The following is a 15,163-nucleotide window of genomic DNA, read 5'->3' as shown; positions in this document are numbered from 1 at the left end:
ATTTTTAGCTAAGGGAAGTCAGGGTAAGGTACCGGGGTGCCATGCTCCTGCTCACAGATATTTGCAGCAGGCACTGCTGGGTTAAAAAGACCAGAATTACAGGTAATGGGAAAACAAAGGAACAGAACGTTTAAAACACTTTATCAAATGGTTGGACCAATTAAAACACTTCGAACACTCACCAGAGCAGATCCATGTCCTTAACTTCCACGTGCTGGAAGCGGGCTCTGTCCTTGCTGGCCCTGTCCCTGTGCCACAGCCCTGCAGGAGCACGGTGCCCATGTGCACAATGCAACCAGATCCTAAAGATGCTCTGAGCTGGAGCCATTTAAACCCAGTTAACAATCTGTAAACCGCCCCGGCCCTCGCTATTCATTAGGCAACCACAAAGAAACTTTATTTTAGAGTTGCAGCCCTTTTTTTTTTTTTTTCAGAAGGAAACTTTTTAAATATGTAATTGGCTCTGGGAACCGGGACCCAAAGGGGTTGCAAAAGCAAGGGAAGCAATTGCCTTAATCAGTCCAAGATCCCTGATTTATTTATGTATTTATTTCTATTTCAAAGCGGTGCTGCTCATCATATCAGGGCCTTTAGAAGCACAATTATTCTCCCGACACAAGCCCTAACCTAGGCTGTGATTATTTGCCTTGCTGAAAGGCGGTGTTCCCCCCCCCGGCCGCCCTCCCCATGCTCTCGGGGTGGTTTTGGACCCCCCCCACCAAACCCCGCATTTCGGCAGCTTCAAAGAACGGTGCAAATGTGGACGCCAGAACGCTCCTTTCTTCCTTCCCTTTGGCTGCTTTTCAAGTTGCCTTACAGATAAACGGGGCTCCCGGCCTCGCCGCTTGCTGAAGGCACCCGAGGTCACACATACAGTGAGCTGAGCGGTCTCAGCCCAGGTTGGATGGGGTCTGGCGTCCGGGTACAGTGAAAAATGTTTTATCAGTGGGTGATGCATGGGATGCAGAGGGGATGTGTTGCCAGGCAGGGCCTGAATGCATCGAAGTGATGGGAGAGAATGAAGGGGAATGGAACAAAGCAGCAATTGGGGTGCATGCAGCAGGGCGATGCCCATCCGATCCCAGCCAAAAGGTGTGGAGCTTTGGGTGCAGCGCCCGCTGCAAATATCACCCCATCCCACCCCAGTGCCATCCCCATGCCATGTGCTGCAGCCACCCCATCCCCACGGTGTCACCGTGCCAGGCGCGGGCTGGCAAGAAATTCTCCTCGTGCCCCCCACCCCCCACACTCCCGCAATGCATATTTTGTGAACGTTTAATTGGCTGCAATTATTAACTAGCACGGACACTGGAAACCTGCCAGTCAGGGAAATAATGAACCGTTTTAATACAAATTCAGCCCGTAAACAAACGCGACTGCGGCCGCCCGATGCTCGGCGGTGATGCTCGAGGAGGGGACTGCGGTGGGAGCCACCATTTCCATTGTCCCACTCAGGTCCACATCCCTGGGAACCACCGTGCCCCAAATCCCCGGTATGGGCACCCCCCAGGCAGCCCCTGTCCATGGTGCTGGGGGGGAGGGAGGGCAGGATGGGGCTCCCCATCTCAGATGAGGGCAAATCTATGGGGACCCTCCAACAAAAGGAGCCTATGCGCCCCAAAGCTCTGCTGCAGTATTTCTGCTGGGGAAAATATTTCTGCAAAGGTGCAGAGCGCGGCTCTGCCGCTTTTGGTTTATTCTAAAAAGGGTACAATTCTCAATGCTTAAAAAAATCTCTCTCGTTTTTCTTTTTTTTTTTCTTTCTTTTTTTTTTTCCCCAGTAAAATGGGCTGATGCTTCTTTTAACTTTCAGTAATTTATAGAAATTAATAAAAAAAAAATAATTTGCTACGCGACCCAGATTTTAATAGCACTCGAAATGAATGTCTCGGGGCTTTGTTTTATTTTATTTATTTCTTTCTTTGGGGGATGAACTCACTCCCGGATCTGGATCTGGATCATAGAAGCGGTTCTGAATTGTTTCCCTGATTTAAAATAGACGCTTCCGACCAATGAATTGTTCTGCGTCTGAATGGAGATTAAAACCCTCTCCCTTTTGCATGCAGAAGCATATTTTGCCATTATAAAATCAAGCTAAATTTGGTAGGACGGGGGTATTTAAAAATATGTATGAATTAGTGGCAAGGTGGGGCTGTTTCTCTGCTCTCGGGGCCATTGCGTATAAAGGCGTTTGTGCAGTTGTCTGGGCTCGGCGTATTGATGCCTTCAGCACTGACTCCTTCCCGTGGATCAAGCAACAAGGTAGCAAAGACACAGCATTTAGAAGGCAAGAAAAGAAAAAGAAAAAGGAAAAAAAAAATCAGGCACAATTTATTAAACAGCCACAACCTGACAATAAATAATTTTTACGTCAATCAAAACCTGATTATTGTCACTGAAATTTGGATTGAAAAGATAAAAGCCTGAAAGGGAGAACTGAAATCAAACCGCAGAGAAGATCCCGATCCCTTTGTTCTGTGCGATAAATATTTTGGGTGATGGTTTAAAACAGATAATTCTTAATTTGGGGGGAAAAAGGTTGAATGCGGTAGGCTTGAGGGAAATTTACTAAGAATGATTTACTAAGAATATATAGGCAGCATACACACAGGTTTGAGAAGCAGTGAGAAAAGCTTTTGCTTTTGTAGCAGCAAGGAAAAGGGTATATATTTTTTAATTAAAACGGATGAATATTTTAAAATAATTTCTGTTCATCGCAGTGCAATGTTGGGAGAGAGAAAGATCTCAACTCACAACACTCCCCTGCATCCTTCCCTGCCGGCCAAACAGGCAAACAGAATCACGGGGACACGGTGGCCGAACGCGGGCACGGTGGGGCAGAACGCGCCGGGATCCACCACGTCCATCTGCACTGCAAACTTCAAAGGGCTGCCAGCTGCCATACGGCTGCTGTAGCACAGCGTGGAGATGGGGACGTGGCTGCCAGGGACACGGCTGGGGACACAGCGTGATGGTGATGGGTGCGGGCCCTGAAATTATTTCTGAAGCAAAGCAAGGTGGTTTTTAAATAGTGGGAGAAATAATGTGTTTTCCTGCAGCCCCTTTTGGGTGCCGGAGGAGTGATAAGGTTGTTCCCCCAAGAGCGGGGCCAAGGATGCAGTTGCTGGGAGGCATCCGCATCTCCTTTTTTACCCCAAAATGAGGATTGTGGAGGGGGTCCTGGGTAGCCCTGGGCTGGGAGGGTGTCCTTCTGCACTGTGCTGCCCTTACCCGCCTGCATCGTGCTGTGGCTTGGCACTGTGTCCAGATGGCGCCTCATTTGGGGATGTAACACTCATATTAAAGCAGAGTGGCAAAGGCAGCGACACTCCACACAACATTGCAGGCATTCATCCCAACAATGCCTGGTTCCTCCTCACCTCCCTGCTATTAGTATGGTAGTATGGTCAGGTTGCGGTTGAACTTGATGATCTTTAAGGTCTTTTCCAACCTGAGCAATCCTATGATTCTATCATTCTTTTATTACTATTATTGTTATTATTATTTTGAAAGGATCTGGGGGCACTGCATCAACAAATACACCTATAAACATCCACTTCCATAGAGGTGCCCAGCACTGGCTACGGGGAGGTGCGGCGACGTCCACGTTTGCTCCTGATGCTGATGGATGGGTGATGAGGACCCAGACGGGGCCGCACGGATCCCATCAGCCACAATAGTTGGGTGAAGAAGGGACGTGAAATCCCAAATTTGTATAAATTGCACCCATAAAAACAGGGAAAAAAAAAATAAATGAGGGGGAGATGGCAATGCTTATAGTGCCAACTCAGCCCCAGGGTTGGAACAAAGCTTTGCCAGCCAGAAATAAATGACGCTGCTAATGTCTAATGGCTCTCAGCCCTTCCCCGGTGCCTGGGCGAGATGCAGAGGTGATGGGAAGCAGTGCCTGGGCCTGGTGCTGGTCTGACTGGTGCTGGCAGTGGGGCTGGCAGCAGGGCTCAGCCCCGTGGCCCCGCTCGTGGGGCCGTGCTGCCGGCGGGCTCCTCTCTCTGCTCAATTGCACAGCGCGCAAATGGAATCGCTCCGCTCGCTGTGTTTGTGGCCACGGGAGTGGAAGAATTACATCGGGCTGAAAATAGTATTTACTTTTACTGATTGAAAAATAGATGTTTGAAAAAAAAATGCAAAAGCAGGAATTGAAACTATAATTACAACAAACCGTATGTAAACTCCCAGGTAAACACTGATTATACTGTGTCATTTCAGCCAGACTTTATTAGCAAGGGAAGAAGAGAATCTTCTCTCTCTCTCCCTGCGGCGGATGCAGTGCAGAATCCCACCTCCTGCCATTTGCAGAGAGCACTTTTCACCCTCAAAAATCCCATCTTTGTGGCCTCTCACCATCCCAGCCATGCACATACATGGGTGAGGTGTCGGGCTCTGCAGGGCCGTGGCTTGGGTGATGTACGGGATGAAGTGCTCCGGGTATGGTGCATTGTTTTGGGATGAGAAGAGAGAGGATGGGATGGGGTGGAATGGGATGGAGTGAGATGGGATGGGGTCAGATGGGATGGGATGGGGTGGGATGGGAGCCCTGTTTGCAGAATCCCCTTTCCAGCAGGAAGGCTCTAAGCTCAGGGAAGGGCTGGTGCCAGCCCAAGGCTCCATGCACAACCCCGCCAGGCCCTTGCTTGCACCCCATCCCTCAGCTGAGCCCTTTTGTCGGGGTGATGAGAGCAGAGTGGGCACACTGTACCCATGCAGATGGGCACCCGGGTGGGTGAGGCAGCATCTCCCCTCGCTCACAGCCCAGAGCCGTTGGGATTTCTGCCCCCGCTGCGACTGGATGAGATGGAGTCTCACTGTCCCTATGTCAGGATTCCATGGAGGGACTGCATCGCCCTCCCTGTGCCATTCCCTCGGGCCGAGCCCCGGGGTGTCCTGCGTGCCCTCTGGCTGCGGGATTCGGGGGGAGCAGCACGAAGCCCAGCGCTAGGTAGCGCTTACACAACGGGGCCACTTCCAGCTTTGCCATAGTGGCACCCTGTGGCAAAACGCATTACTGCAGCCACCGGGGCCCTGGCGAGGGGACACGGGGCCGCAGCCGGGGGTGGGGGACGCTCCGAGTGCGGTTCCACTCGGGGAGCGCTCCGTCGGGGAGCTGCTGCGGGGGCGGGTACGGAGCTGAGCCCCGCGCGGTGCCACCCGGCGTCGGGGCAGCGGGACCGGGAGCGGCGGGGACCGGGAGCCGGGGGGGGGGACAGCGCTGCCTCTCGGAGCCGGGGGGGCGGCCACGGGAGGCTCTTTGTCTGCCTGTCACGGCTCCCGGCGCTTCTCAGCCACCTCGCGCAGGGCAGGAGCTGTTGTGGAATCTAAATGGGGCTGCCCCGGCCTCCGGCATCCCCGCCGGGAGAGATCCATCACCCGGCAGCCCCGTGACAAAGAGGAGATTGGGGAAGGGTCGCCTCCAGAGGAAGGGCCACCTCTGCGAACGGGAGAGCATGATAAAGTCCACACAGAGGAGAAGTAGGAAGGGAGGTGGGCAAGGAGGTGGCTGTGCTGCTGAGCAGGGATGGGGAGGGTTATTGACACAGAGGACATGCTGCTAAAAATGAAATTCTCCCTTCCTCAGGCGGTGTTGACAGAAGAGGATGGGTAGGAGATATCGGCAGCAGACATGTGCGTCCCAGGAGAGGATCTGCAGGACTTTGGGCATCATGCTGGAGAGAGAAATGAGCACGAGTATGGGGCATCCACAGGGAAAAGAACCTCAAACCCTGCGTGAGAGCTGGAGGCCCCTGAACCACCATCTCACAGCTTCCCCAGTGCTGGGGAAGGTGATGGAGTGAGAAGATCCCTGCGCCTGCTGAGCACGAGGCTCTTGGCCCATGCCCCCAAAGATGAGATGTGGAAGAAGAGATCCTGGGATTTTCTGCTATGGGATAGGGCTTGGAGCAGGGATGCTCCACCTCCATGGGCCCCCTCTGCTCTATTAGTATCACCATGCAGGATTGTTCCAGCACCCAGAATGTAGGCCTGAAGCTTATACATTTGAAGCAAAAGCCAATATAGGAAAGAAAACCCATTTCTGGAGCAGCTTCAGGTTCAACCCAGGGCACCAGGCAGGTGTTTATAGCAAGTGTTGGGCGTTGCACAGATTCCAGGGATAGGTGTGATTTCAATGGTGCTGAAGAAGTTTTGGGAGGTATGGACCCAAGATTTAGCTCCTCTCGAGCTGCCTCACAAGGGCAGGGCTGCCGTCCACCATGTCCAGCCATCCCAGAGCCCCCTCTGAGGGGAAATGGCACAGACCAGCAGCTTCTGCATGTTGAAAGGATGCTCTGATCCCTCCCCCCATATGGGGAGCACCCATGGTGGCCCATCCCCAGTGGGGGGCTGCTGGTAGTGATGCCTGTGCCCATCCATGGGGTTCCCCACAAGATGCATCCCTTTCCCCATGTGTGCATTTATAGATCTCAGCAGAGGTAGGGAGGGGGGATAAGGAACGGGCCCTCACTGGGCGCTAACCATGGCTCCATGCCCCCCTCTGCCCCCGTGCTCAGCACCTCTGTTTGCTCTGCCCTCCCTCTGGCTGTCCTCACACCTGCAGACAATTGGGTCCCCAACCACCCCCACTTCCCTCCTCCTTTCAAGCTCCCCTCAGCTGTCTTGAAGCCGTATCTGAAATATGCGGTATGTAGGAGGAGAAATTCAGTCTGACAGCAGTTTAAAACACTGCACTACTTGGCAGATTTAAATGCTATTTTAAATATAAGCTATGACACAACGGACAAAAATAGCATTGAAAATACCCTGTCATGTTCCATATTGCGAGGAGTAGAGAAGCAGACCAGGCTAGAAAGGAGCACAGAAAGAGGCCAGATGGAGAAGAGAGGTTATTTTGTTTGTTTTAAGGAAACGGGATAAATGTATTTTGCATGTGACCAGGTGAAAGTGTTTTAGGGAGCACGGAGCCAAAACCAAACAAATAAACAAACAGACAAATAAATAAAACAAACGTTCTCATGAAAATCTGAGTGTTGTGTTCCATGTGGGACCTGCCAAGCAGGTTTGCTGGCAGATATTGGGGTGAGAATGTATTTATCAGTGAGCTGGTAACACCCAATGCCAGCACCACCAGGCTGCTATCGGACTGCATTTGGTCACCTCTGAGCCTTTTCTTATTTATCCTACAGTTTAATGGGAATTTGATCCGCTCAAGACAAAAGAAAAAGATCCCCTAAAATAGCTGGAAGTGACAACCTCAGGCACTGTGGGATGCGGGGCAGCTCTCCTCCCAGCTCCTTATCTCCACACGTGCAGATGTATGGGGGCAGGACATGCAACACCCCCCCTCTTTGGTCTTGTGCCAGAGGAGCAGATTTCTGCTGTGGCAGAGCCAGGCGCCCACGGTGTGGGTGCTCCACCCCCATCTCAAAGCAGAGCAGGGCCAGCACACCTCAGCATGCTGCAGAACACAGGCTTTTGGGACAGCACCAGGCAGGGAGCGAGAGAGGAGAAAGCTTGCTGAGCTCCCAAATGGCACGGTGACCTCCTCAGGCTCAGAGTTAAGATGTCTGTCAGAGAATGGCACCCACATCACTGCATCTCTGTGAAGATTTCAGAAGCCTCCAGCGGCTGGGGTCTGGGTCCTCGTGTCCCATATGTCGGCAGGGTTTCCTGGGTACCGCAGCCATGCAGGCACAAGCAGCAGCAGAGATGCTGAGTGGGCACGGGACGTTTCCCCAGCTTGGCCGGCCTGCGCCCACAGATGTCTCCCCCTCTCACAGCACATCACGATGCCCAAGTACGGTGCACGGAGCAATGGGCTTGGTGCTGCACGGTCCAGTGGCATCGCCATCCTGCATCCCCCTGCCCTGCCCAGCTGCAGCGGCAGCTCCACTCCTTCCTCGCTCTTTGTTAAGCACTGAATTCATCTGACAACTCAAAGGGAGCGAGCGAGGGAAGAGACCTCGTGGCCGCAGCGGCCGCAGCGGTTCCCCGGCTCCCCCTCTGCCCTCATTTGCAATGCTTGAGTGGGGATTTCTCTATTTACTAAGCTAACAATGTGGGTTCCCAGGGCCGGGGCTGATGATGACATCCCGGCGCTGGTGGGTGGTGGGGCCGGGGGGGGATTGCATAATGCCGAGGCGGGCGTGGGAAACCCAAGCATCTGCGAGCAAAGTCCCTGCCAGCCGCTTTGAGCGGGGCTCAAAGGGCTCCCGGGGACCTGGTGCCGAGCGCCTGGCGTGGGAGAGGCTGAAGCCCGGGAGATGCCGCGTCCCCGCGGGCACACCGTGGCCCCGCCGCCAGCTCCGTGCCCGGAAGGGTTAATGCAGGTCTCCTCATTACAGGGTTAAGGGGGAGATGGCACTTGCAAATCCCTCAATTACCCGGGCCAGAAGGCTGCTCAGGAAGAGCTTTATTAACGGTCGCCGTCTTCATTAACCGCTTCTCAACAGCTGCCTAATTACGGCCGCCATTAGACTTGGCGGGGTCTCCCCGCCACCGCCCTGACCCCCGGCCCTCTGATTAACCTTAATTACCCCTCCTCGGCCGGGCGCTCACCTGAGCAGGGCCGGGGCCGGGGCTTGGGGCCTCCTAATTGCGGGGGCACAGGGAGGGGGCCGGCGGCCGCCCGCCCGCTGCACGCCAGATGTTCGGCGCTGAAAAGCAGAGGGCTGCCCTCTCACTGAGCTAAGCGGCGGCAATGAGATCGCTAGCAGGGCATTGAGGGAGGCGGTGAAAGGCGCTCCCACCTGAGCCGATGGGGCCGGGCGGGCTTTGTCGGCGAGGAAGGCTGCGACAAGGGACGGGCAGTGGGGGCCTTGGGTTGCACTACATCACGGGGCCTCCTTGTGCCGTGAGGGGGTGGGATGACCCTTGAGGGATAGGGGATGTTGCTTGTGGGGTCTGCACACGCTCTGTATTTTGGGCTGTACCTCACGGCAAGGCCATGACGGAGGTCACAGTGGGGTGAGGCCCTGCGGCCTACCATCGCTACCCAAGGGCACAGCCACCAGCACCTCAGAGCAGCCCCGAGCATCCCAGCTGAGCCCAGGGACATTCCCAGCCTTCTCTTCCCGTGCCCCGGTGTTGTGACACCGCTCATGGCCATGACAGCGGTGGGTTGGGATGGTGCAGCCTTCTCCTGCCTGCCGGGCCTCCTCCCCAGGAGCTGCCACAAAGGGACAGCCGCTGCTTTTCTTCTCTCCGTCACCGAACGTGGTGAGGAGCAGCTCCTCGTTTGCAGGGAAAATGGAGACTCTTTCTCCGTCTCCTGCTCGGCGAGATGCCCCCACCACCTTCTTCTGCCACCCCTCCTCCCCAGCGCGCACCTCCCTTTTGGGATCGAAAAAAAAAAATAGATAATAAAGTTCTTATTTCCACCACATTTGCCATTTCCTGGTCTAAGTAAAGAGTGTCATAAGAGTGACAAGCTAAAAGCCACTGATTACTGTGGATTCATGGCATTTATTCTCCTCGTGAAAAGAGCAAACATCAGAAATAATGTGGTCCGGCCTGCCTCAGAGCCTAACCCTGCAATTAATCAGCATTCATGTGCAGAAGGTGCACGAGCATCTGATATGCAGAGAGGGAGTAATTAAAGGCAGATGCAATCCCCGCTTCCCGCAGGCCTGGGGAGGGCGAGCAGCCCCCGCCGGCTCTGTGCCCCCACCCCATCCCCTGTCCCCAGAGCCGCTGCTCCCGGTCACCCCTCTGCACCTTGGCTGGAGGCTTTGGGGTCGAGCGCTGCTCTGGTTTTGCAGCAGGAATAGCGATGCGCACCCCAGGCCGTGCCCCCAGCAGCACTGGGTACGGTTTCCCATCCAAGTGTTGCATCCAAGGGGCGCGAAATGCAGAGGGAGGATTTGGGGAAGGAGGTATTTAGCTGAGCTTCCGATGCCTTGAACCCTGACACGGCTCGGTGACACCGTGAGGAGGGGCGAGGTCCCCGCGGGCCGCTCGGGGCTGAGGCCTGCCCGGCACTATCGCTGTCCTCCTCCCGTCGGGGTCTGCACCGCTGCTCCCGCTGATCCTGTCGAGACCTTTAATCCGTGGGGGATCAGCAAATTAATCCACTAAAGCATGAAGGGCCTGAGCTGTGTTTAATCGCTCCCTTTTGTGTCGGGGGACGGCTAAATGACCATACAAGAGAAAAACCCACAGAGGGGTCAGAGGGGAGGCGGTGGGCGATTAACCCCCGTCACCTCCCTGCCGGCTGCGGCGCGGGGTGAGACGGAGCCGATCCCACTCCCTGCATCCCCGCGATGCCGGTGGTGAGCGTGCGGTGCTCGGCAGCCCCCGGCCACTTCCCATCCACGGGCAAGAGGTCTCGGCCCGGCTCCCAGCGGACGCGCTGTTATCACAGCAATTACACCCCGATGCGCCCTTTGGGAGCTATTTGGGCCGAGGGGTCAGCGGGGCTGACTGTGGCCGCATCCTCCCCTTGCTCCCAGGGAAAAGGCTGCGCAGAGCCGCCTGCCTGCTGCAGCGTGCATTGAGCCACGGTGGATGCTCACAGTTGGCACCCTTCAAAAATATCCATGGGGAAACCAGAGCCGCCACCTCCCCCTCACCATCCTCACACTGTAAAGCCCTCGGCCCCACAGGGGCGGCCACGACAGCATGGGTGCTGCGGCCCCCTCGGTCCTCCCCCCCAATTTGCTTCAAAAGGAGAATAACCTGCAATATCTATATATTTTTTTTTCCCCTCCTTTCTGGAAACTAATGGACTCCTTAAATAGCAAAAATTGCACCCTGTAATTAAGATCTTGCTTTTTAAATGATTAATCATTCTAACCCCTTCCAGCGGCATCCCACTTACTGCTGCTCTCATATTGAAATGCAGATCTGAGAGGGAGGGAGCCGAGCAGGTCTGCGGAGAGGAGCAATTAAACCTTCCAGCTGTCGCTGGTCCACCGTCCTCCTGCGTTTTGGGAGCCCTGGGCGCTGCCCATTGGGGTTCGCTCTACACTCCACCCCACACCTCCAATTTTGACCCTCTGATCTCCCTATATCCAACCCATCTTTTTCTGTTGTCTCCTGTTTTCTGGGCTCAGTGATACCTCCTTGCTGCAAGGTCTGACCTTTCTTTCCCTGGGAAAAAAAGTGACCTCTCTGGATTTTTTTTTTTTTCCATGTGAAGGGAGAAAGATATCATCAACCTGGGACCACAGAGAGCTCATGACCTCTGTGCCTGCACCAGGTCTCACTTCTCATCCTCCTCTTGGTCTTCCCTTGAATGGCATCCAGACATCAAAAATAAAATCCTGCAAAAGACACTCATTAACACAGGTACCCTGCAAAGGCTTCCCCACAACATGGACATATCACCTCCCTCATTCACACCTCCCTGGGACAAGTCATTGGGTTTCTTAGGTGACTTCAGCAAGGAAACAGCACAGCTGTGTAGAACGCACAGCCAAAAGAAGCTCCTCCAGCTCCAATCCCACCTGTAGTCTCTGCCCAGGCTGGACAGGATCCTTCAGATGTTGTCTGTGATGTTTTCAGCCCATTGAGGTGGACATGTGGGTGGGTGAAGGTCAGCCAGAGGAAATACTACTGGCTTCATTCTGCTGGCTTGAGAAAGGCACAGGCTCTCTTGAGCAGCCACAGAGGAAGGACCTGGGATGTGTTTTTCTATTTTAGCCTTCTCCAACAAAACTCGTCCCTGTCCTCCCTCTAAGCTGTTCTCTCTAAATAGCAATCCCAAGGTGGAGAAGGGTGCTCCCCATAGGGTGGCAACGACACAAGGGAATGACACTGCTCTCCACTCTCACCCACCTGCTATGAAGGTGTCTGAGAGGGAAGAAGGTCCCCAGGTTCTCCCCATGGAATGGTGCTTTGGTCTTTGTGGCCACCGGATTGGCTTGTAATGGTGTGAACAACAAACCCTGGAACTTTATTTCCTGCTCAGCTAGAAGCCTTTTTCCTACAACAAAATGCAGACAACATCAACAGGCTGTGCAATAAAAGATGGGAATATGCAAGCTGCCCTTTTGTAGCAGTGCCTCTTAGCAGCATTGAATTCCCCATTGCTTGGACACCCTTTCTCATACAGGTTGGGCTCTCCCAAGCACCGGATGGTCCTCTGGGATTTGAAAGTCTTAAATGCCCGCTTTGTTCATGTTTTGGCCTTGGTTTGGCTGGGGAAACCACTTAGGCAGCCTGGTGTGGAAAGATCCCAGGGCCAGCTGGCTCTGGGCTGGTGCAGCTGGGAGCACTAGGAGGGTACGGAGGGACCTGATGGGCCCAGATTTCCGAGCACCAGCAGGAAAGTGGCAAAAACCCACCAAGCTCACTATTTACGGGTCCCTGCATCTCCACACGGCCCCTTTCTTCCTTGCCTCTGCTTTCCTCTTTTTACTCTTTGCCCAGGCTCCAAGGCACAGGACCCCAACCCATCCCCAAGCCCCCTCCACACCGTCATTTGCATTTTCACCAGCCCTGATTAATGCCAGAGCCTGTTTATAATGTTACAATCTCCAAATTAGGTTGCCGAAGGCATCCCGGGCCAGCCCTGGAAAAATCTCAGTGGCTGAAAGGAGCCATAACTAAGCCTTAAGCAGACATCTTTATTCAGCTGTAATTGACGTTTAACAGACGTCTGTAACTTCGTCTGGACTTATTAAAAAAAAAAAAAAGTTCTCCCCTCTCTTTATGTTCCCCCCTTTTATCCAGCAGTCAAAAGTGTAAGAAACCACCACACAGCCCCACTCGGTCAGCGTGCAGCAGGGGCCGTGACAATAGTGGCGCTGAGACAAAGCCGCAGCCCACGCTGCACACACTGGCGCCTTGTATGTCTATTTACCTCCTAGAGTGGTTTATGCTAATTTATTGGCGAGCGGAGACCACTTCTGCATACTGATTCACCTCCCCGTCTTCTTGAACGGGGGCCCTTGTCTGTAGGGGGGGCAGTGGGGTGATCCCCTCCCAGTGGCTCCCCAAATAACGATGATCGGCGCCCATCGGCCCCCATCATTTGTCCCCCATGTCCTCCTGCTCCACCAAAGCGCTGCTTCCATGGCACGGTGGCTTTTTGGTTTGGTCCCTTTTGATGACGAAGGGTGGGGTGCACGGGGACAGTCGGATGCTTGAGCTACACCAAGGGAACCAAAGCATGGGATGCAACCATGGGCACAGATAGAGCAGCTATAGATAGCTGTGGAGACAGCAGGATTTTCATATAAATATCTCTGCTGTGTGCCTGTTCTGCTGACATGTGTGAGTATGGGAGGGTGCGCACAAGTCAGGAAGACACTAGAAATCAGGATAAAATTATTTGCTTCTTTCCTGAGTGCTTACATTGTGTACTATTCTTTGCTGCACAATGGTTTATTTCAGCACCGGGACATGAATTCTCAGGTCAGGTTTTGCTGACTGCTCCACGAAGGCAAATTTGCCTTCCTCCTTCCAAGGGGTGTGGTGCTGGGGAAAAGCCCCTGTGCTGCCCATGGGTTTGGCATGGTAGGTGGACAGCTGGGCCCCTCCCAGCCCTGCCAGTGGAGCTTTTTGGGGGCATTTCAGTGCAGAGCAGAAGAATAAATAGATCCTGGTGCTTCAAAAGTTCCAGCAGAATTGCAAAGCTCTCACCACTGAGCCCCTTCCAAGCACTGATCCTAGTGAAGCCAAGGCCTGGGGACAAAGCCAGGAGGAATGAGCGAGGCAAAAATAATGAAGTCAGGAGCATTCCATGGGGTGCTGGGGGCCTGCCACCCACAGCACATATAGGTCCTAGATACTTGGTCACTGCCCTCAAGATTGGAAGGCTGGGGACAGTCAGATGCACGCCCTTATGTCTACGAAGTATTGGGTGAGGTGACTGCAGACTGCACCATGAAGGAAAGGGCAGCCTGTCCTGGCTGCACAGCAAGGCAGAGACCTGCCATCATCCCATGCTGGAGGAGAGCTCATCTTGCCAGAAAAGCCATTTTTTTTTCAGCTGCTTTGTGCTGCTTGAGCTCCGGAAAGGAGCTGTGTCGCAGGCACAGATCCGGCCTTTTGTGTTTCAAACCCGATGGCTGGGGGGGTTCTTTCCTTTTGGTGCTGCTCAAAGCGGCAATAACTCTCACAGTCCTTCTGGCATCTGGTTCAGCTGAAGGATAGTCCCCTGCTCCCCCCATCCCCCCGACCAGGGCACTGGGATGGTGCCAGCCCCTAGCCTGGCAGCGGGCAGCCCTTCCTGCATCACTGCCTTGCAGGAGAGGAGGGATGTGTGCACTATGGCTTAGACGAGGGCACCTCATGCTGGCAGCTCCAGAAATCGCCTGGGAGACCTTTGTTTTAGTGATTTCTCTTCTTTCTCACAAGGTTGGCTGGGGCTGGCAGGGGAGAGGGTGCTCTGGAGCAGCATGGGGCTTCAGGAACCACAAAGCTGGCCCAGGGCTGAAGACGGTCCCCCTGCTCCTCTGCTTTGTGTTCCCTTCTCAAACTATAACCAGAGGCACCAATGCACGAAGCCAAATTAGTCTTGGTGGCTCTTGCTGATGGCTTTTACTTGGCCAGCATTGGAGTATCCTTTAAGGCCACTTCCCCAAGGTCCCTATGCACCCCAATCCAATGAGATACAGGGGTTGTGGTGACCTCCTTCAGCCACACAGGTGAAACCCACATGTGTTCCAGCACACCCCAGACATTTATGGCTGAGTCCCCAGCCCTGACACCACTCTGCAGAGCCTCCTGCATCTTCCCTTCCCCAGGACCAGCAGTGCAGTAGGGGCATCCCTGGGCCTCGCCTGCGAGCTGTTATCTGCCAGTCAAAGGTGGGGGAGAAGAGAACTCCCCCCCAAAACAAGATGTCTGGTGTGAATCTCCTGATCCCGCTAACCCAAGGGCTCCGTGCAAGCATGCAAGCAACAGCCCTGGGTCTCACTTAGCAACAGGGCACAGAGCAGCCTGTGGCTCGCAGGAGAAAAAAGGGCCTTTTCTTGTCGGTGAAAGATTCATCGTTGGGCTGAAAGTGGCCCCTCCCCTCTTTCAAATACTTGTCAGCGGGGAGAATACAGCTTAGATACTGGGCTGATCAGATCATGGCTAATCTGTTATTCCTGCCCGCTAAAACTGCCGGAAGACTTTCAAACAACTTCACTGGGAGCGTGTGCGGTGAGGGAGCAGGCGGAGGCGCGGAGCCACGGGCAGCCCCAGGGCATCTCCTGCACACTGGGTGCATGGGGTGGGCAACTCCAGTCCCCTACAGCCA

This window comes from Gallus gallus, chromosome 10 (assembly GCF_016699485.2).
Source record: "Gallus gallus isolate bGalGal1 chromosome 10, bGalGal1.mat.broiler.GRCg7b, whole genome shotgun sequence".
Classification (NCBI taxonomy): Eukaryota; Metazoa; Chordata; class Aves; order Galliformes; family Phasianidae; genus Gallus; species Gallus gallus.
The sequence above is the reverse complement of the archived record's forward strand: the minus strand, read 5'-3'. Positions refer to the sequence as shown.